We start from the raw sequence: 21,582 nt of genomic DNA on the forward strand, positions 1-21,582 counted from the left end.
CTATTACTACCCCGGCTCACAGGCAAGGAAATCTGAAACTCGGGGAGGAATTATTATCATCCTGGACAAAGTCCCACAGACCAGAAGTGTCAGAGCCTCTGGCAGACCATGGACTAAAATGCTCCTCATCACCACGGGCCCTCAGCCTCAGGCTGAGGCCACGTCAGGTCTGCACGGGCCCAGAGCACAAGTCTGTGGGACAGGGAATGCTCCCACTCGAAGTGCCAGGCGAAGACCCTCAGGAAGCTATGTAATGAAACCAAATCCCCAAACTCATTTCCAACCCACTGCCCTGTCCGGGAGGACTGCTCGGCAGATCTGCACTGTCACCTGTGCACAGGCTGAGCAAGGGGCCCAGACAGGGACGTGACGTCCCAGTGGAAGTGGCTCGGGGATCGCTTCATCACAGGACAGACTTTCCCGGCTTCCAACGCAAATTCTCCATTCCATTTCCAACTGGAAAGGAAGTTTAGACTTGCTTTCCTCTCCAGAAACAAAGAGAGTGGTAACATCAGTGGGAAACTCAAGACTGAGGAAGAGTCTCCTGGCCATTTGGAAGGATAGGCCGGGGAGGGAACAGAGACAGGGATCAGAAAGACCTGTGTTCCAGTCCAAAGTCTGCACGTCAGTCGCTTTGACAGTTTCCTTTTTAATACAGGTGATAAAGTCTAATTATGATTGTTGGGAAAACTAAATGAAATAACGTATTCCACTAGCATAGGTGTAAAATCCTCCATGAGTGCTCCAGAAATGGACGTGATCGTGGTTAGTTACTGTCTGCCAATTCTTGTGTGGTAAGCTCACATCAGCCAACCAGAGATGTGCCAGAGAATGCCTCACCAGCCAGCAGCCTTCTCCAAGTTGGAAACTCACAGTGTCCGAAGAGCAGGCAGTGGTGGATACTTTGGGGCACTCTGGAGGTAGCACTCCAGTGATGACTTTAAAAAGCTGGGGAGAATTTAGGGGACCATACAGTTCAAATACAGAAAACTCATTCCATGTCTACAAATACTCATCTCTAGCCATGATGATTCAGAGAGTAAATACACATTCAAACTTACAACATTTTCCCACATAAGTGCCTCAAAACAATTTGGAAAGAATGTAACTTTCTTCTCTAGATCACACAGCGGGGATTACAAGGTTTGTACTGACAGCCCTACTTGTAAATCATCTGCAAACGTAACTGGGTCCAATACCAGTCATCATCTTTCGAAGAGAAGGATGGAAAAGAGCAAAACCAAGCTAATACGCTCCAGTCTTTTGTTTGGTTACGATGTCACAGAGGAGACGGACAGCTCAATAAGGAACCACTCTGCCGTGATCACGGAGCCTGGGAGCGCGATGGGCGGCAAGATGTATGATGCAGCAGTAGCTGTGCCCGAGCTTCTAGGCAGGTACCAAGACTCACCTCGACAAGGTATCAAACGTTTATGCCCATGTCCTCATCACCTGACATGTATTAAAGAGAAATGAAAACATATGAAAGGCCAATACCCTTGGTGGGTACACCATCCAAAGAGCAAAGTCACAATTTGACAACTGGCCATCATTGTTCCCTGGGATTCATTCTTGGAAAACCTTAAAAGCCACTCCTCTGTCCTCAAGAAGTGCTGCCTACTTGTCCTATCTTTGGCTCAGGGATACAGCGCGTTCACGTGGACTTTAATGTCTGCACAGATTTGACTGTCTTTCTCCAGGTTCACTTGTCCATTCTGAAGAAGCCTGAGTTAAGTCCATCTTCCATAAGATCAACTCCCTCCAGTGACAACTCAAAGAGCCTGCAATTACAAGCCAACTGAACAGGACTGTCCTCAGCTAAAAATATCACCCACCCTTCACTGCTTTCTTAATCTCCTTTCCTGGCTAATTGCAACAGACCAACAACACCCTCCACCAAGTTCCCCAACTATGTCAAATAGAAATTAAGGTCCATTAAAAAAAAGAGACAACTCCATAGTCAACTCTGAATTCCTAGCATATAAAAATGTCAATAAATAGAACTATGATTATTGCTTCTTTCTTTTAAAACCTTTCTGGTTATTTAAGTGAGACCATGGAAGGGAGGTATTTGGGTCCAGTATCTTGATCTAGAAGACTCTGGAGGCCTTTTTTGGAATGGCTGTCCACTGATTCATTCAAAACACAACTTCTCTTTCCGGGAGGAGCTAAGATTTTCTGCCAGGAGTTTGTGGTCACTCTCATGCCATAACAGCTTTAAACTAAACCCTTACTTTGTATATGTTATTTTAACCCTCTTCGAAAAAAAATTGACTTTCATTATTTCTTTGCCTTGAGGAATACATTTTTTCTTTTGTTTCAAATTCACCCTTTTGTAAAGCAGGATTCTAAGGATGTGCTTGGCCTTACATAAGAACAGCCATCCAACACCCAGTGTGAGAGGCCTCGGGCTGACCTCCTGCCCTTTTGCCAGGGCAACTGAATCTCAGTTCAGGAGCCAACCGGCACCCCAGGGCTTCTAAGGCTCACGTATCTCCCAGAATCCCTGCTTTCTGGTTTGTCTTGGCTTCTGAGGATTTCCCCTCACTTTCTTGACAATTAGCCTTGCAGCTTGAAAGATGAAGAAGGAAGGTTTTATTTCTTAATCTGCATTTTAAGGAACTTATGTAATGAAGGTTTTCACGAGTTTTTGAACCCTCCATCGCCGAGACAGAAAACATACAAGATATTTTCTAAATTTAGCTATCATGTGCATCTTTTCTTTGCTTTTGTTTTCTTAACTGCTAACAGATATTTTTTAATTAAAAAATAAAATTAGGCCCCAAATAGGATAGAAAATTGAAGGGGCAAACAAAATTAAAGGGCAAAGACAGTAAAATGATAAGTACTCTACAAAGTTAATAGAATACATACACTATGGATCAGATCAGCAATTCTCAGTAACAGCTAATTGAAACCTGACCATGAGGTAAAACGTCTCTCCTGTCAGGACATGGCCTAAAGAAAATAGAATTAAACCAACAAACTAAAATTCTAAGTCTGGCAAGGTAAAGAAGTCTACCAGCTAAATGTCTCTTCTTCTGGAAAAGAGGGAGACTCACCAGCTCTTTTCTGTGGAGCCTGAGCCCAGGGAAGGGCGGTGAAGTGAGCTTCATAAGTACCCAATTAGCAAAGTGAGTGATGAATAAAGAGACGTGAGCTTTGATGACAGATACTACTATTCACTTGTCCTGTCAAGTATGACTTCATGCTCAGTGATCAATACCTTGGCGTCCTCAGGGATTGAGATTATAGGAAAATGCAAACCCCGGGATAAGACCTCCTCTGTGAGCTCGTGACACTGCACTTAGATGTCTCAAGGGCACCTCCAATTCCACCTGCAAAGAGCTGACTTCACGGTGCTCCTCCAATAGCTGTCCTGCCCAGGGCCCCTGGTCTGGGGGCAATGTCTCCCTGCCTCTCCCAGCTCAGGCCCATCACTCACAGATGTGACTGGACCCCTCCTTCAGGGCCCAGATATCCTCAGTCACCAAGTCCCACCACCCACACCTGACCTACCAGGTACTCACTGGCACTCACTCAGCACTGACTCTGTGCTGCGGACCACGCTGCACACTCTGCACAAGTTATCTCACTGGATTTCCACAGCAGTCCTGGGAAGTCGGTACATCACTGCTTCAATTGATTAGGTAAATTGTTTCACTTCCTTGAGTGCGTCATCCAAAGTGACATGGCTACTGAGCCACAAACCTGGGACTAAAAATCACTTGAAGACTGAACACTGCTACACCTCACAGCCACCCTACTCTGACTCACACATCATCTCCTACCGAGCCTTCTAAATGTTTCTAAGCATTCTACAAGACAAAAGTGATCTCCGAGAGCACCCAACTCCCCTACTTAAAATCTGTCAATGACGGTCCACTGCCCTTAGGAGAATGCCCCACCGGGCCTGAGCACAACCCAATGGCCCAGCATCCGCGTTCCCTATGCAGCCGTGCCACCTCACCCACCATGTAGCACTACATGTGCCGTGTGCAGACAGGGATGCTGATTCCGTACAACCCGGGGCTCGTCTCAAACAATGATCACCCTCTTCAGTGGTCACCCTCTAAAATGCTGACTCTCAGAAAAATGTTTTCTCAGGACGAATCAATATCTTTTTCCTTACAACTTCCCATCATTGCTAATGAGCTCCCCACAAAACAGAGAAGACTTAATCCTCAGTCTCCTTATCTGTAAAGTGTGAATAACAAGGAAATATGAGAGGTTTTAAGAGAAATAATCTTCATGTGAGGCTGAGGGACAATTCCCAACATACAGTAAGCACTCAATATGTGCTTACTTAATATTAATAAGAATAGATTCCATTCCAGCCACCTTCAATCAATGCTTTATGGCTTTGTCCGAAAGACCACCAACAAACTGTTCGGCAAACCGCTTTGAACAGATCAGCACAAGCGTACTGGGAGAGGTAAGCGCTGACTCCATTTACAGCTGCAGCCAACCAGCACTACGGGGCGGGGGCAGTTTGCTCAAACTCTTACATGTTGCTTGAGAATTTAGTTGTAGTTATTGAATAAAGACAGGTATTATTTCCTCAAAGCTCCTGAAACATAAATCTTCAAAGATTTATGTAAATTAGGTTTCAAGTACAACACACACACTAGAAATCATTTGAAAATTTTACTCTTAGATCCTCTGCACATCAAAAGGTCATGTTCTTAATGTATCTGACTAAATACACTGAAAGGATTGTTTAAAAGAAATTAAGATGAACCATCCTGAATAAGCTCTCAGTATCATCTGCACAAAGCCCCACCCAAGGGTCTCATTTCTCACGTCCACATAGGTGTTCAGGCAGCTTAACCTAGGTCTTGGTTTCTTATAACACAGGGATGGGAAGAATTGTGGATAGATTTATGTAGCAAATACAAATGTAGTGTATTTGCTGTGTAGGAATCCTAGAAATAAATAAATTGTTATATAGTCCCACCCTTAGGAAGCTCAGCCTTTCCATTTACAACAGCATTAAAAATAAAATGAGAGATACATTTAACAAAATTTTACAAGATTTGTACATTGAAAATTTTGAAGTATCACCAAAAAATATTGAAAAGATCTACATATATGGAAGGCATCCTATGTTCATGAAATGGTAGACAATATTGTCAAAAATGTTAAGACTCCCCAAAGTGATCTACAAATTTAATGGAATCTCTATCAAAATTCCAGCTGACTTCTTTCCAAATATTGAAAAACTGATTCCAAAATTCATATGGAACTACAAGTGGCCCAGGTCAGCCAAAACAAACTTGAAAAAGAAGAGCAAAGTTGGAGGAATCACTCAAAGGTTACTACAAATCTATAGTACTCAAGTCATTATGGTACTGGCATAAGTTTGGATGCATAAATCAATGAGACACAATAAAAAATCCAGGGTGAAAACTTAAATTTACAGTCAGTTTTCCACAAATATTCCAACAACACTCCATTGAAAGAATAGTCTATTCAACACATGGTGCAGAGACACCTGGGTATCTGCAGGCAAAAGAATGAATCTGAAATCTGGACCCCTGTATTTTATATAACAAATAAATGTTAATTCAAAATGGATCACAGACAGAAACGTAAAAACTAAATGTATAAATTTTCTAAAAGAAGACATAGTATAAATCTTTGTGGTCATAGTATAGGCTATGGCTTCCTAGATACAATACCAAGGGCACAAGTGATTAAAGAAAAAGCAGATAAAATTGACTTCATCAAAATTAAAACCATTTGATACAAAGGACATAATCAAGAAAGTGAAATGAAAGAGGAAGGGGGTAGCTCAAGTGATAGAGTGCGTGCTTGGCAAAAATAAGAAAAAAGAATAAATCTAATTACCTCCCCTATAAAGAAATTGTTTTATTGTTTAAAAAAATTAAAGTGAAACGACAGTCTGCAGAATAGGAGAAAAATTTTGCAAATCATATATCTAATAATAGGCTAGTATCCGGGATATAAACAAACGCTTACAACTGAACAATACAAAGAAAACTGACACAATTTTTAAATTTGCCAAGGATTTAAATAGATACACAATTGGCCAATAAGCATATGAAAAGATGCTCAACATCACTAGCGAAATCTAAATCAAAATGAGATCTCATTTTACACTCACTAGGATGGTTATAATCAAATCATGGACAATAACAAGTGTCGGTCAGGAGGCAGAGAAATGGGAACCCTCAATATGCAGCCGTTGGAAAGGAGCAATGGTGCAGCTTCTTTGGAAAAGCCTGGTGTTTCCTCAAAAGTTTAGAGTCATATGGCTCAGCAATTCGACTCCTACATATAGAGTCATCCCTCAGGATCCTCTGGGGGTTGGTTTCAGGAACATCCCACCCTGGATACCATAATCCAAGGATGTTCGAGTCCCTTTACAATCAGCCATCTCGATCCATGGAGAGGAAACTACAGATATGGTGGGCCAACTGTACAGCCAACAGAATGAAAACATATTCTCGCAAAATCTTTCACATCAATATTCATAGCAGTATCATTCAGAGTAGCCAAAAGTTACTAACAATATCCATCCATCAATGAATGGATAAACAACATTATTAAGAATAGGCCCACAAACTTTTGGTCATTGAATCTTTGACAAAGGAGGTGAGAACATACAATGGAGTAAAGGCAGCCTCTTCAGCAAATGGTGTAGGGAAAACTGAACAGCTGCATGTAAATCAATGAAGTTAGACTACTCCCTCACAGCATACACAAATATGAATTCAAAATGGATAAAGACTTAAACATGTAGACAAGAGACTATAAACCCCTTAGAAGAAAACATAGGCAAACATGTGACATATATCTCAACAATGTTTTCCTAGAGCAGTCTACTCAAGCAATAGAAATACAAGCAAAAATATACAAGTGGGATCTAATTAAACTTACAAGCTTTTGCACAGCTAAGGAAACAGTAAGCAAAACTAAAAGACAACCTACGGAATGGGAGAAAATAGTTGCAATAAATGTAACTGACAAGGGCTTAATTGCCAGAATATGTAAACAGCTTTTATACTTAATAAGAAAGAAAAACAAACAATTCAATTCAAAAATGGGCAGAAGTCCTAAAGAAACATTTCTCCTATGAGACATACAAATGGCCAATAGGCACATGAAAAAATGTTCAATATCATTATCAGAGAAATGCAAATGAAAAGTGCAATCAAGTACCAACTCTCACCAGTCAGAATAGCCATCATTCAGACGTTCACAGACAATAAATACTGGAGAGGCTGTGGAGAATTGGGAACCATCCTACACTGTGGTGGGAATGCAGTTTGGTGGAGCCATTTTGGAAAACTGTATAGAGGTTCTTCAAAAGACAAAAAATTGACCTCCCATATAACCCAGCAATCCCACTCATGGGCATATATCCAAAAGGATCTGTAATTCAAAAAGACACCTTCACCCCAATGTTCACAGCAGCACTGTTTACAATAGCAAGACATGGACACAACCTAAATGTCCAGTGACAGATGACTGGATAAAGAGGTTGCAGTATATTTGTCCAATAGACTACTATTCACCCATAAAATAATAATAAAATAATGCCATTTGCAGCAACATGAATGGACCTGGAGAATGTCATTCTAAGTGAAGTAAGCCAGAAAGAGAAAGAAAATTACCATATGAGATCGCTCACATGTGGAATCTAAAAAAAAAAAAAAAAGCCAAAGAAACAAAAAGATAAACTTATCTACAGAACAGAAACAGACACAGAGACACAGGAACCAAACTATGGTTACCAGAGGGGAGAGGGTGTGGGAAGGAATAAATTGGGAGTTCAAGATATGTAGATACTGAGTATGTATAGAATAAACAGCAAGATTACACTGTATAGCACAGGAGAATATATTTAATATCTTATAGTAACTTATGTTCAAAAAGAATATGAAAATGAATACAAGAATGTTACTATTTAACTGAAGTGTTATGCTGTACACAAGAAACTGACACAACAGTATAAACTGGCTAGACTTTAATGAAAACATTTTTAAATGACCAAAAACAAAAAAAAAGAAGAAGGATATTATCAAACAAAAAGAATAAAGTACTGATTCAGGCTGCAATATGGCTGAAACTTGAAACTTTATACTAAAATAAGCCAGACACAAAAGGCCAAATAGTGCCCTTTAAGGTGAACAGTATCTAAGCGTTTATTGTACTACTCCTGTAAATTTTCCGTAGGTTTGAATTCTATCAATATCAAAATAAAATGTATTATTCATTAAAAACATAAAACACTTCCTCACAGGAGGGCTTTAATTGTTAAATGCAGAAATGCATGTAAAGTTTGGAACAACACTTTGCATGTCCACAGTCAGTATTGTCAATGCCAATCAGAAGGTGGTGCCATCACTGATGAGTGCTGCCTCCACTCGCTCCCCTGCAGACAGTTGTGAGGGCTTGAGCTCTGACAGGCAGGGTGAGCGTGAACCTGGGTCAGACACAGCCACGTCCCAGACTCTGCGTTACCCAAATTTCTTATACAAACTGCAACATGAAATGTAAACACGCTAGAGGGATATATCATACAACACAGGGAATACAGCCAATGTTTTTCAGTAAATATAAATGGAGCATCTATTGTACACCTGAAAATTATATCATATTTTAAATCAGCTATATCTTTATAGAAAATTAAAAACTAATTTAAAAATGTTATCACTGTAATATCCAATTCGGTTTTTAAGTAACTACTAAACAGCTTAGAATGTATAAAATCATTTAAGTGTGCTGTTTGTTTACATATTTGTTTACTTTCAGCCTCCTGCTAAAAGAGAAATTAATCAATTTTTTCAACACAGCTTAACAACCATAACAAAAAGGCAAAACTGAGAGTGAAGAGAAAATGGAGATTCAATACTTAAATGAAACAAGGGGTAGATAAAGTCATAAAAATGGATTCCATGAAGTCAGGGCAAGTGTTAAAGTCCGACTAGAAATTCAGCTGTAAGATTCTTGGCAGCTAAAGCAAAAAGAAAATGATGATGGGGCGCATGGTAGAGCGTGTGCTTAGCATGCACGGGGTCCTGAGTTTAAGCCCCAGGGCCTCCACTAACAGATAAATACACCTAATTACCTACCACCCCAAAAGAGCCCCAAAGAAAAGAAAAAGAGAAATTTCTTTCACAAAAAACCCTGATATTAAATTTGGATTAAATACTTAAAGAAGAAAAATAGAAAAGATAAGTGACACAGTGAAGGAAAAGCCCAGCTGGGCTAACAAGCTAAGTCACATATCCAAGTGTGATAAGTGTCGGTTTACTCATCTAAGTTTTGCTGGGCTAACTTGTAAATCTGAAGTTTAGTGTCAGTTTACTGGGCTAAAAAGCTAACTCATAAATCCAAGGTCAACAATTGTCAGTAACGTGATCTGTTCCAAATTGATATGCTTCAGTGTACTGATTCCTTGCTTTTTGTTGTTTGAGCCTTATTGGCTAATAGCCCCATACTTGTAATTAACCCTATAAAACCTCATGTGCACGTCTTGGAGGTGCTCAGAGCTTCAGAAAAGAAGCCCCTCTGAGCCCGCCTGCGTAGTAAATCTCAGTACTCCCACCCTCCAAGTGGTGCTTGTTTCTTGGCTGTCCTGTTGTTTCCGTAACAACACAAGCGATAATGCCCGTGACATAAATGTGCGGTGGCTACTGGCAGGTCCCCATGTCTTACGTGGGAAAATCTGAAACATCCTTCTCACCACTCAGAGTCATCATAAGCCCATCCTACACCTCCCGCTGTTAAATGCAGGAGCACAGGCAGGGCCCGGCCTTTGCTCTCTCTGTGTCATCACAGTGAGACAGGATGGAAGGGGGCAGAGCAGAGACATTCTAGGAAGGCCACAGCAATTAACAACAAAATGGTGAAGGATTCAACCCCCAATAGGCCTGGAGGCTCAGGATGAAGAGATTTAACTTCTAGCAGAGCTTGAGCTTCATTAAACACCCATTGTAATAGTAACATTGTGAATAACCCGGCCCCAGGCACCAAGGCAATTCCAAGGCTGGCCACAAAAGGTCACAGGGTGGGAAATGGCTAACTCGCTGGGAATCCCGGCCCCTTGCCCTAAGGCTGGTCCTTCTACTTATTAGCATATGAAATCACCAAGCCCAAGAAAGCCAGCAACACAGCATCACCTAGCGGGCATCCCTCTCGCTCCCTCTTCGGGGAAGGCCCACATTCAAGTCTGTGGAGTGTGAACCTAGTTTTAATCTGAGCATGAAACCCCCACACGTCGTGATGTTTCTCTTGCCTTTCAATGTATCTCTCTGAATAAATCTATCTACCCAACACTGGCTTGCTCTTGAATACTTTACTGCATGAAGAAAAGGAACAAAATCTGGTGGGGCACATCCCAGGGGCTAAACCAAATCCTGGGACACAGCCCTTCTCATGCCCCACGTTTTTTTTCTTGTATCAAAAGGACTGGGTTGTGAAGGGAGCTCTGAGGCACCAGCTAAGGGACAGGAGCAGCCAACAGGGCTCCAATTGGCGGGCAGCCTCTCCCCCAGCAGGGGACTTGGGGTCGGCCCGGTTCTCTGTGTTTCTCTGTTGTGCTGACACCCCAGCCAGAGAGCGTTCTCCTTGGCCTGTCCCCACAAAACCCTTCTCTCCAAAATACAAGCATAACATGTCACAATCCTTTTGTTCAACCAGGAAATGTTCAACCCTCTTTTCCCTCCCCAGTATAGTACCAAACTGTTCTCCCTCCCATCCCACCACTTCTTTCTTTGTGAGAAGTCTGCACTCTCCTCACACCATCCTGAACGCAGGTGCCTTGCTGGCTGGGACCGAGATGCTTCTTTCTCACACACCCTGCGTCCTTTCACTTTCCCCTTTCTACCTTAAAATAGCCTTTCCTGAATCACCCACTCCTCTGATTCTGACTTTCACAAAATACTGAGTTTGCAGTCACTTTGTGCATACCTCCCAGGTTTTGGCTGGGTTTCCTTCCCAAGATCTTCATTAAGGAGCTGCATCAAGAAGTTTAAACAGGCTAGTCTTACATCGGAGCGGAGGAGCCTGCATAAAATTAAAATGGCTTTGAAGAGAGAGTTAACCAGGGGCAGAGAGGTCACAGGTCGTAGTCAACAGTATCATAAGGCAAAATGTTCTTCAAAGGCTAAAAGTGGCTTCTGAACGCGGAGTCGGCAGGGAAGAGATGCCAGGAAGTGAGTAGGGTGAGTGACACACGATACGCTACCCCAGCTGGGGAAGAATTGGATTTTTTTCTAGTTTTTGAAACAATTTCTTACTACCTTTTTCTCTTATTGTGACATAGCATTTTCTATGAATTAAGAATATCAATGTCAGTCATTTGGGCTGCTTGGGTGAAGCTACACGATGCCATTCACATGGCTGGGATATGACAGCCACACCAGTCTAGGTGGAAAGACCAGTGGGGTATTTCCAAGGTAATCACGGGCATGCAGCAAACTCCCCAGTTTCAATTACCTCATCTCAAAGGTGGGGCCAATAAAACTACCGAGCAAAGTGCGTGATGAATATGGCCGACATCTTTTACTAGGTAATTGCCCGTGACAGCTGCAGCTGAATGGGGAATGATTATGATTAACAAGGTCCTGTCTACCTGGCCACACGCGCCCTGCCTTCCTGCCTTGGTGCAGCAGCAGAGCTTGTATAGCTGAGATGAACGCCCCCAGAGCAGCCCCGACGGGAAAGCTCCCAGCTCTGCACGACGAGACGTGATCCTTTCCTTCTCAGAGCTGATCGCAGTTTGCAGTCGTCTGTTTTTATATTTATCCATTTTCTAACTGCCTCTCCTCCAGAGTTTTTGCTCAAGCAGCACAGGGCCAGATGTGTCTTGCAGCCTGCCGGATATTCTGGGCTGGGAGACAGCTGAACCCACATCTGGCTCTGGTGCTGAACGGAGAGAGCAGAAGGCCCAGGGGCCCATGCTGAACCGAGGCCCCTGCACCCAAAATTATGGTCTGAGTTTGGGCAAATAACACAGTGTTTTTTACCCTGAGATTCATCATCTGTCCATGAAAATAACTGCCCATGTCACGTAGAGTTTCAAGGATTAAAGGAAATCACCAAATTCACAACCTAGCCAAGGGGCTACCAGTGCGTCCTCAATTGACATATGCTGCCTTTACGGCTCTGACACACGCCAAGCGTGGCGGCCGCACACAGTGAACACTGCTTAGTGCAAGTGTGTTAAGTGCTTCATGTGTGCTATAATACACTTTAGAATTTACAACAATCCCAGGAAGAAACGAATATTATCGCGCCCATTTCACGTATTCACCAACAGGTTAAGAGAGGTTACATTCTAGTCCAAGGCCCTGTGGTGATGAAATGGCGATTTAAACCAGAATCTGGGCCCAGGCCTTGGCTCCATCTCTCTCCCATCCACCTGACCACTTGCCTATGAAATCCACCTGTCCAATACACAAGTTTACAGCCGGCCAGCTCTTAAATGCAATGTGTGCCACCGTTTGTCAATGTTGGTTAATTACCATAAACTGTTCTCAGAAACCACTACAGAAAAGAAAGTTGGACTTAAGGAATTCTGCATTGCGTTCTCCTTTAATGTGCAGAAACCCTTCCCTACACCACTAAATCGTTTTGTATGCTTCCTCCAAGTTTATATTTGCACACAGCTTACTAAACTAGAAGGTACCTGCAGTAATTCCATCTCGGTTGCTTTCCAAGTTTTCAGATTATCCATAATCAGCCCGTGAACGAAAATACCACAATGTGAATGAAAATACTGCAACCATGTCAGTAAACAAAGAATGCTGAAACCAAGTCATTAGCGACTGCCGCCACCCCCCAGCGAGGACAGGCCTGCAGCCTAGCAACTCACAATTGTGCCCACTTAGCAGACTCAGAATAAGAAAGGACAGGATACTTGCCCTAGATAGCTAGGTGCTTGTCTAAAGAATGAATTCAATGAGCCCAAAATATTTGCTTCCTCCCATACATAGAAAAGCACTAAAGTCTTGACCATGAGATACCTGGCTTTCCTTAGATAACAAGCAATCTTTTATTGTTCCAAACCTGGTCTTTGTTGTAAAGCTCCTATATATCCTAGCTCCTCCGCAACCTTTTTGGAGTAGTCCCTCAGAGAGATCTGACAGGCTGTCATCCCAGCTCGAGTCCTCCCGCCAAATAAAACATAACTCTTAACTTTTAGGCTGCACATGTATTTCAGTCAACAGTTGTGGACACCATGAAGGGACCCACGGCAGACTTCTCTCCACCTGGATTCTCCAAGTAACTGGAGCCTTGGTACCAGCAGTGGCCCTTTGTGCCCATCAGCCTCCTCGGGGAGTCCAGATGAATTTGGGTGACTCTCTCATGTTTCTCGGATCTCACATACTGGCTGATGATCTTGAGTTTTATCTGGCGCTGTATCCAGGTACGTGGCCCTCAAGTTGAAAGAAACTGGGGTGAATTACCCACCCAGTGGAGACATACTGGGTGGGGCCTGGTTGAATGATAACGGGAAAAACCCACCTTGAGGAGACGTCTGAAGTGGGACTGGTGGAAACATATGAGGAAAATACTCACCCAGTGGAGATGTCCCAAGTGGGTCCAAGTTAAAAGACACTGGGTTCAGGACTGAGTGGTTAAGTAAGAGCCTGTTATAATATTTTCCTCAATTTGGTTACATCCATTGAATTTTTCAGGATAAAAGTAAAACTCTTATGAGGAACATTTCAACTCCAAAAATGAGGCCCTCCTCCTGGCTGGTAATAGCTTTCTCGGGTGACAGAGAATCTTGCAGGAGTGGTAGAGGCAAAGACTTCATGCCATAGAGTTGTTTCTGCGGGAAATCTTACTAGCAAATTTATTCTGAGAACCCGACCTTACAATGGGGAATAGAACTTTCAAAAAAATTAAAAACAGAAAAGAAATAAAAAGAAATGACAGATTGCCAGCCTCCAACTGTTACCCCAGCCAGGTTTATATACGTACAAAACTTACAACATTAATTGGGAATTAGAAAAAAAAAACTCACTCTGAAAATAACTAACCAGGCCTGATAAAAACATTTTTTGGAATTCTGACATTATAAAAACAAAATCCCCTTTAGGGGTAACTTGGATTTCTCTTCCTGTGTCCTTGAAATGTAAATGTCTTATCTTTCTCTAGGTGTTTTAAGTGTGTGTATGTATGTGTATATATGTGTACTTTTTTTTAAAGGGAACCTTGGACTCTGCCATACAAAAGGTAGAAGTATTTTGTACATATGGTGGCCACGCAAATAAATTGGATTCTAAGCAATTCTTTGTACCAATATTCAGATATTTTACCATCTTAAATTTTGTTGCATCAGCCTGGACCACAAAGGCCTTTAGCTTTTGGAGAGTAAAACTTTGAAATTTATTTAGGCAACACCCCCACTCTCATGTGGAAGGGCCCCTTCAACTTATTGTTTTAAAATCACCACATATCTATATTATATATATATATATATATAAATATATATATATATTTATATATATATACATAAATTGATGGCCAAATGATGGATCCTTTAATTTGGAAAAACTTTTAAATTTGTGAAAGTTGAAAGAGATCTCATTATAAACATCTGTTTTATTGGTACCTATTAAAATCAAGTTTAAAGGTAGAAAAATATATCTAATGTTTAACCTTAGAACTTAGTTAAAAAAAAATACTGGTTTGAAAATCTACATTTGTGTTTTTCCTTTCCGATAAATGGTTCTGGAGATGCTAATATAAACTTTGAATAATTAATGTTAATTAGTTTGAATAACTGGAAAAAGTATCGTAAAAATGTCAAAAAAAAAAGATCAGGGCTTATCACAAATGGATAAATATTTTTATATAGTTATTTTGAATGAGGTAAATAAAATGGATATTTTTGGATACAAGGTTTTGATACAACACTATGTAAAGTTAAAAAAAAAAGAGGCCAAAGAGATCACCTACTGCTCCCCAACATTAAAGTTCAAACAAGTCCGTTTTATTTACCACAGTTTAAAATATATGTATGTATAGACTGAAATACTTGAACAATGATTGGGACAACAGACCAATTAATCAAATTAAAAATTGAAAATGGCCTAAGCTCTTTGGGTGAAACTTGGGCATCCTAGAGACTTTTCTATAAAATTAGATACAATGCCCCCCCAAAAAAAGGCTTCTGGCACTCCTTCTAGAAATAAGAATTATTGATTAAACCTAATAAATATAAAAATTAAAGGTATAAGATTTAATAAAATTGAGATAAAAGTTTGTAAATTTGGTATATTTAAATGGTCTTTATATAAACCTTTTGCTTAATTATGTTGTGGGATAGATATATTTCAATGGAAAAACGCTTCCCCTTCTTGGTATTATAAGGCTGGGCACATATCTGTCCCTCAGAAAATATTAATTGAACAAAGTAAAGGAAACCAGTAGAGTTACATGAGCCGTTCAATATAATGTAAAACTGAAATCTAATATTCAGTGCCTAATAAAAAATATAATAAAAGTTTTACCCTGGGTTTAACTAATAACTCAAGGAAAAGAGACCTTACTAAATGCCTTATGCAAGCTTTGGAAGACATGATAAAGTAAACCTTAAAGTTTTAAAACATGGAATTCTTTGTTTACAGCTCTTCTCATTGGTAAAAACATGCCAATTAAGGACATAAAATTGGGTCTGGGTGACAGAGCAGTTCTCTGGGGACCTGGAAGGGAGTGTCTTTGTCTTGCAGATCAGAAATGTAAATACAGCAAACAGTGACCTAGGACTGAGCCTAATTAATTAGCTCAATGAAATAGAACATAAGGCCAAGAAATTTTTGGCATTTTAGAACTCAGAACTCTGACGGGTCCTTCAGACTTTGTCAAGCAATCTTAACTGTCAATTTCATAAATAGTAAGGCTTAGTGATTTGAGCAAGCAAATTCAGCTTACTCCAACTATTATTATACCTATCTTATAAGTAAGTTTTAAAGTTAAGCTATGAGATCTCTTGCTTTTGTCTGTTTATAAGCCTGCGTACACATTATAGATGTGAGATATTTCTACTGTTAAAAAAGAAAAATCAATGTCAAAGAGCTCTGCTTAATTGATGTAAAAAATAAGAGCTTAAAAATTAAGTATTTTTAAAATAAAAACTGAACAATTTCACTTTCAGCGTTACGTGAAATGGAAAATATTCAATATTAAGGTAATATTTGATATTGTTTAGTTTAAGTATGTTCTAATTAATATAGACATCTTTAAAGACATCAATATTAAGTATAATACCTTTACTGTACCTAGGTTTAATGAAAGTCAAATAAGATCCTGTTATCTGTTGCAGATTTGTCAAAAAAAAAAATAACAGTAATGTGATGTGGTAAAATTTTAAGGAAATTAAATGCAAATGAGATGAGATTTTTGGGTAAATTTTTAAAATATATCTTTAAAATGTATGCTTAAAATAATCTGTAAATATTTGGTATCTTTAAATTCCAGATTTGTGCTAAATTAAGTTAAATGATAGGATTTTATTAAATAGCTATGCCATTTTCAGATAAAATAAGATTGAAAGATGAATTACTTAACATTTAACTTCCTCTTACAGTGAAACTAAAGGTGTTTAGAAATATTAATAAATGGTTGGTGCCACCCTGAAATAGTCTCTATTAGTAAGGGAATGATCTCAGTATCCTACCAAAGTAATATAAATGTGTAAAGGAAGACATAAGAATGGAATTATATTTTGTTAATGAAACATAGTGAATTTCTCCTGAAGCTGGTTACTTCTGAATGGAAGAGAAAATAAGGGACACACTAATATGAGTATAGAAAGCTGTGGAAGCTTGTGGAAGAGGAAACCTGAGGAAAGAGTTTTGTACGTGGTTACAATTGGCTAAGTTTAGAATCAAATTGGGCAAAGTAAATGAATCTTAGAAGTAAGCTGGTACAAGAATAGATTTGGTTTTCTCTCTGTTAAGAGGAAAAACTTTTCTTAAAATGTTAGTCCACCTTCAGTAACAGATTGTAAAACTTCTTAGCTGATCTGTTCTACCTTTACCTTTGACGTATTTTCTTGTTAATGAATAAGTACTACTTTACAGTGATCTATATGTTTATCTGAAAAAGTGTTCTGAAATCTTTAAAAAGATCCCCAAGTATCAATTTTTACTTAAAGTTCTTTTAATCTCCAGTTAAGTATGGGATGCTACAGAGGGCCCCTGAAACATCCCAAGGAGAGATTTTGAACTAGTAAGTTTCATTTGCCATGTTAAATATCATGGTATTGTCAAATGAATCATAAATCTTCTAAGGTTATATTGAATGAGAAAATATTATTAATATAGATACTGTAGAAATTATATGGACTCCCTAAAATTCTGGTATATCTGAAATGTTAAAAGTGATAATTCTGGGTATAGTGACTAGGTTTCTTTATAGATTATTGTGTAATGGTGTTTAACCATGCTTTTAAATCTTCTGTCATATATAGACAGTTAATTGTTTTCTTCTGATGACTTTGAAAATGCTTGCTCTTCAAGGAGATTTTCTGATTTCTAATAAATTTCAAACTATAGCACTGAACTAAACAGGGTAAGAAATTTTTAACGTGTAATGAAAACTCTGATTAAAATGATTAGTTATGTGGGACTGAGTAAGCTGATGGATATGGTTACAATTTTTGATTTTGTTTGAAATGCTACTGGTTTTAACCTGTTTCCCATTCATAAAGAAACTCTTCCTCTTAGGCTAGTTATGAATCACAGAAATTTGATAAATTATACCTATGTAAGCAGACTTGAAACAGTTACCTTTTCTCTATATATGATCGCTCAAGAGACTAAAAACTCTTAGGTCCCCAGTGGCTCTATGAGAAAAATGAGGAAGATCATCTCCTAACAGATATAGGAATCTCAAGGTATTTTAAGGATTTTAAAGAGAATAGAATTTACCTAAATCTGAAAGGCAGAAATCCATGACAAGCCCTTGACATGGCTTTCCTGGCCTTAGCAAATCTTATTAACATTCTACCCTGAGACACCGTATTAAAACTTCCAACACAGCCAATTTAAAAAACCCTATATGATCAAATAATCAGACTTTACAGGTAAAGAAATTAATCTTGATTTAGCTGTATTTGAGAAAAATGAGTGTAAATTTAGAGAGAAAATAAAACTTTATTTTAGTGGATATTAAATTCTAGTTCTGTTAATCGAGGTCTATATTTACTAAGACACTTCCCAAGTCATTCCTTGCTGTTATGTCAATTTCTGTACAGTTTAACTGAATTATGAAAAGGATACACTAGGTTTGTATCTGAAGCTCAGTAACCTATCTTTGGGTTAAGTCCCAATGCCCCATGACCTGCAGCCAGGGGATTATACACACTGGAACAGGCATGACTTAAAGAACTGTCTCCAACCTGAACGGAAGGACACTTTTTCAGGTACTCTAAACTAGACCATACACACCAAAGCTGAAGGAAACGGACTGTCGGATTCATTTCCTATCAGAAACAGCCCCTGCAGTGCACTGCTAACCTTAAAACAATGCCCAAATGGAGAAAAAGCTACCAGGCCAGGATCAGTAGGAGACAAGATTTGAAGTAGACAGCTGACCCAAGACACCAGACCAAGCTTGTATAACAATTACTTTGACAATTTCTCCTAAGTTTGATTATGAACTACTCCAATTGTTAAGTTTATGGTAAATTACCATGTATAGTACTTCTATGTTACCTTGGTGGGTTTCCTTACTCCAGCGCTCCAACTAGGTAGCCCTCAGAAACGTTATTTAAAAAGAAATTATAGTTATATTTAGGCAACTGTTGATCTGACAAGGTGAGAGACCTCATCTGGCCAATTAATATCTGCTCTGACCCTGACCATAAATATGAAATTTCTCATAAGATCAGTCGAACTCAATCAGAAATACAAGCAAAATTTTATCCCAAAAATATAGCTTCTCGACTATTAAATTCTTACTCGTGACTTCATTAACGTTACTAGCTTTATTACTTATATCCTGTCTATTTTATAAAATTGTCTGTTACATTTCCCAATGTGTAACTAGGCCTACAAGATTGATGATGGCTAAACATCTTGAAGAAATAGATACAATTTATAACTCTGCACAAAATAACTGTAATAGTGTGATTCTAGGTATGGGAATTAGCAATGAACGGTAAACATTTCCTGGATCAGAACAGACTAGTAAGACAGGCGATCCAGAGAACTTTTAGTATCAACAGGGCCTGATAAAAAACCTAACACCTTGAATGGCAGCTCAGAAAATTCTTCACCTGAAGTAGGAATGAGTCATCCTAGCACCGTGGGACAAAATTCGTCATGAAATGTCTCTCAAAATATTGGTCGAATTTAGGAAAAAGGGGGAGTACTGTGAATGAAAATACTACAATGTGAATGAAAGTACTACAACAATGTCAGTAAACAAAGAATGCTGAAACCAAGTCATCAGCGGCTGCTGTCAACCCGCAGCGAGGACACGCCTGCAGCCCAGCCTCTCAGCAACTCACAGTGGTGCCCTCTGAGTGGATTCAGAATAAGGAAGGACAGGATAATGTCCCTAGACAGCTAGGTGCTTGCCAAAGAAATGAATTAAATGACCCATATGTTTGCTTCATCCCATACATAGAAAAGCACTAAATACTTGAACTTGAGATATCTGGCTTTCTTTAGATAACAAGCAACCTTTTATTGTTCCGAGTACCTGGTCTTTGTTGTAAAGCTACTATTTATCCTAGCTCCTCCCATACCTCTTGGAGCATTCCCCCAGAGTGATCTGAGGGGCTGCCTTCCAGGCTCGAGCCCTCCCGCCAAATAAAATATAACTATTAAATTTTAGTCTGAAAGATTATTTCAATGAAGTCCCAGAATAAACACAACTCATCAATTCTGTAATGGAACGCACTGAATCAAGAACCAAACGCGTGTTCTAGTATAGAAAAACTACGGTTTCCTCTTTCTTCCTGTCATTGTACAATCTCACCAGAAGTCATTAGTTTGCTGTCTGCTCAGTTGGCAACCAAACTGAGAGAAGAGTCAACTCAACAGAGCGCCCTGCTGGGGTGAACCCCCCGCAGAAGCACAGCGGGCTGCCTGCCCTCCCGCACGCTCTGCTGACCCCTAGTGTCCTCCGTGGAGACCAGGCCAACAGAACTGCTCCAACAGCTGCAAAGTCCCACACATTAAATAAAAGCATTTTATTTTATACTATATGTTACGTATATACTCATTTCTGAAAACAGCTTTGCCAGAAGCCCAAATCTTCAACATTAATCTGCAAAGTCAAATCCGGTCCCCAAGGGAAAACAAGTCTTAAGACGATGCTAAGGCCTCCAAAGTCCTCTCCACGACCGTCAACAAAACTGACTGCAGGTCTGCAGCTGCAGGCGGTTACATGTCCATTTTTAAAGCACTCCCCCTGCCCTCGGGTGCTATAATGTCCCTCTAAGCCCTCCCATCTCAGGGTAAGTGCAGCCGCAGCAGAACCTTGCAGGGCAGCACTGACAGGACTAGACAAAAGGATCAGAGCTAAACTAAGCCTTCTGATGACATGAGCTTGTCACTCTGTCACTTTACAGATGAAGGTATATATATAGAGATGTGGGGTGACAATGATATTGCTCAAAGTCACACAGCTAATAAGTGGCAAAGTCTATAACTCTGCTCCTCCCTCTGGCGTGATGCCCCAGCTGGGAGGCCCACAGATTTCTCTCCTGCCTGCCTGACCAGTCCTTCCCTATCTCTCATAACCCACCACAGTGTCTGATCCTAGCCTGACTTTTCGGCACTTTTTCCCTCCAGTCTGGCAGGAAGAAGGCTGCTCGGGCCACTGTATGACTTCCGGCTTCCCAAATCCTCTGTGCTCAGGCTGGTCTTGCCTGTGCATCCGGTCCCCTGCTCAGAGGCTCTTCCTCCCCTGCAGGAGGAAGTTTCCACTCTCTGCAGGGACACCCCCTCAGGGAAGCCCTCTTCTCGCCCTCAGCAGGGCAGGTGTCCCACGCCACATCCCGAGCTGCCCCATTAGGACAGCGTGTGCCCAGGTCTGCTAGTCAGAACTACAGCCTCAGACCCAGGGATTATGCCCGGGCCACCCTGCAAACCTACTGCCCGCCTCACAGCCCCCAGCCAGCAGGTCACCTGGAAGTCACAGCAAGTGCCCCACCCAATCCAGAAGCCTCTTCATTTGCCAGCACCGCTGATGACTGGTCTCCAAACTTTGGTCAGTTTTGCAAAAAACAGCACCTTCTACTGTGAACCAGGGGTTTTCGCTTCTGCTCCCCATCCTTAATGGAAACGTCAAGGGAAACCAAAAGTCCTTTTCTCAACACTTTTCTGATGACACCCTCCCACCCACAATATTCACATGCTCAAGAGATTTGCGTCCACATGATTTTGTTTCCCTAACGGTAAGTGGCTCCAAGTACTGCAGGATTTTTTCTTTTTTGAGGGTATTTGTACTCAGTTTATCGGCTTTAATCTGTTTTTGTCTCTCTCTTAAGTATCCCTAGCAGTTATCTATTCTTACTCCCTTCAGCAGCCTCCCTCCCAACATCTAGTCTAGGAAATCAGCTGTGATGAGGGGGCCGGGGGC

General features: G+C 40.4%; 1 long non-coding RNA gene across 1 annotated transcript in view; it reads right to left on the reverse strand.

The window, feature by feature from the left end:
• The window catches only part of LOC140699246 (uncharacterized), a 60,524-nt gene that overhangs the window by 1,258 nt on the left and 37,684 nt on the right, over positions 1 to 21,582 (reverse strand). The window lies entirely within an intron of this gene.

Source organism: Vicugna pacos, chromosome 1 (genome assembly GCF_048564905.1).
Source record: "Vicugna pacos chromosome 1, VicPac4, whole genome shotgun sequence".
Lineage (NCBI taxonomy): Eukaryota > Metazoa > Chordata > Mammalia > Artiodactyla > Camelidae > Vicugna > Vicugna pacos.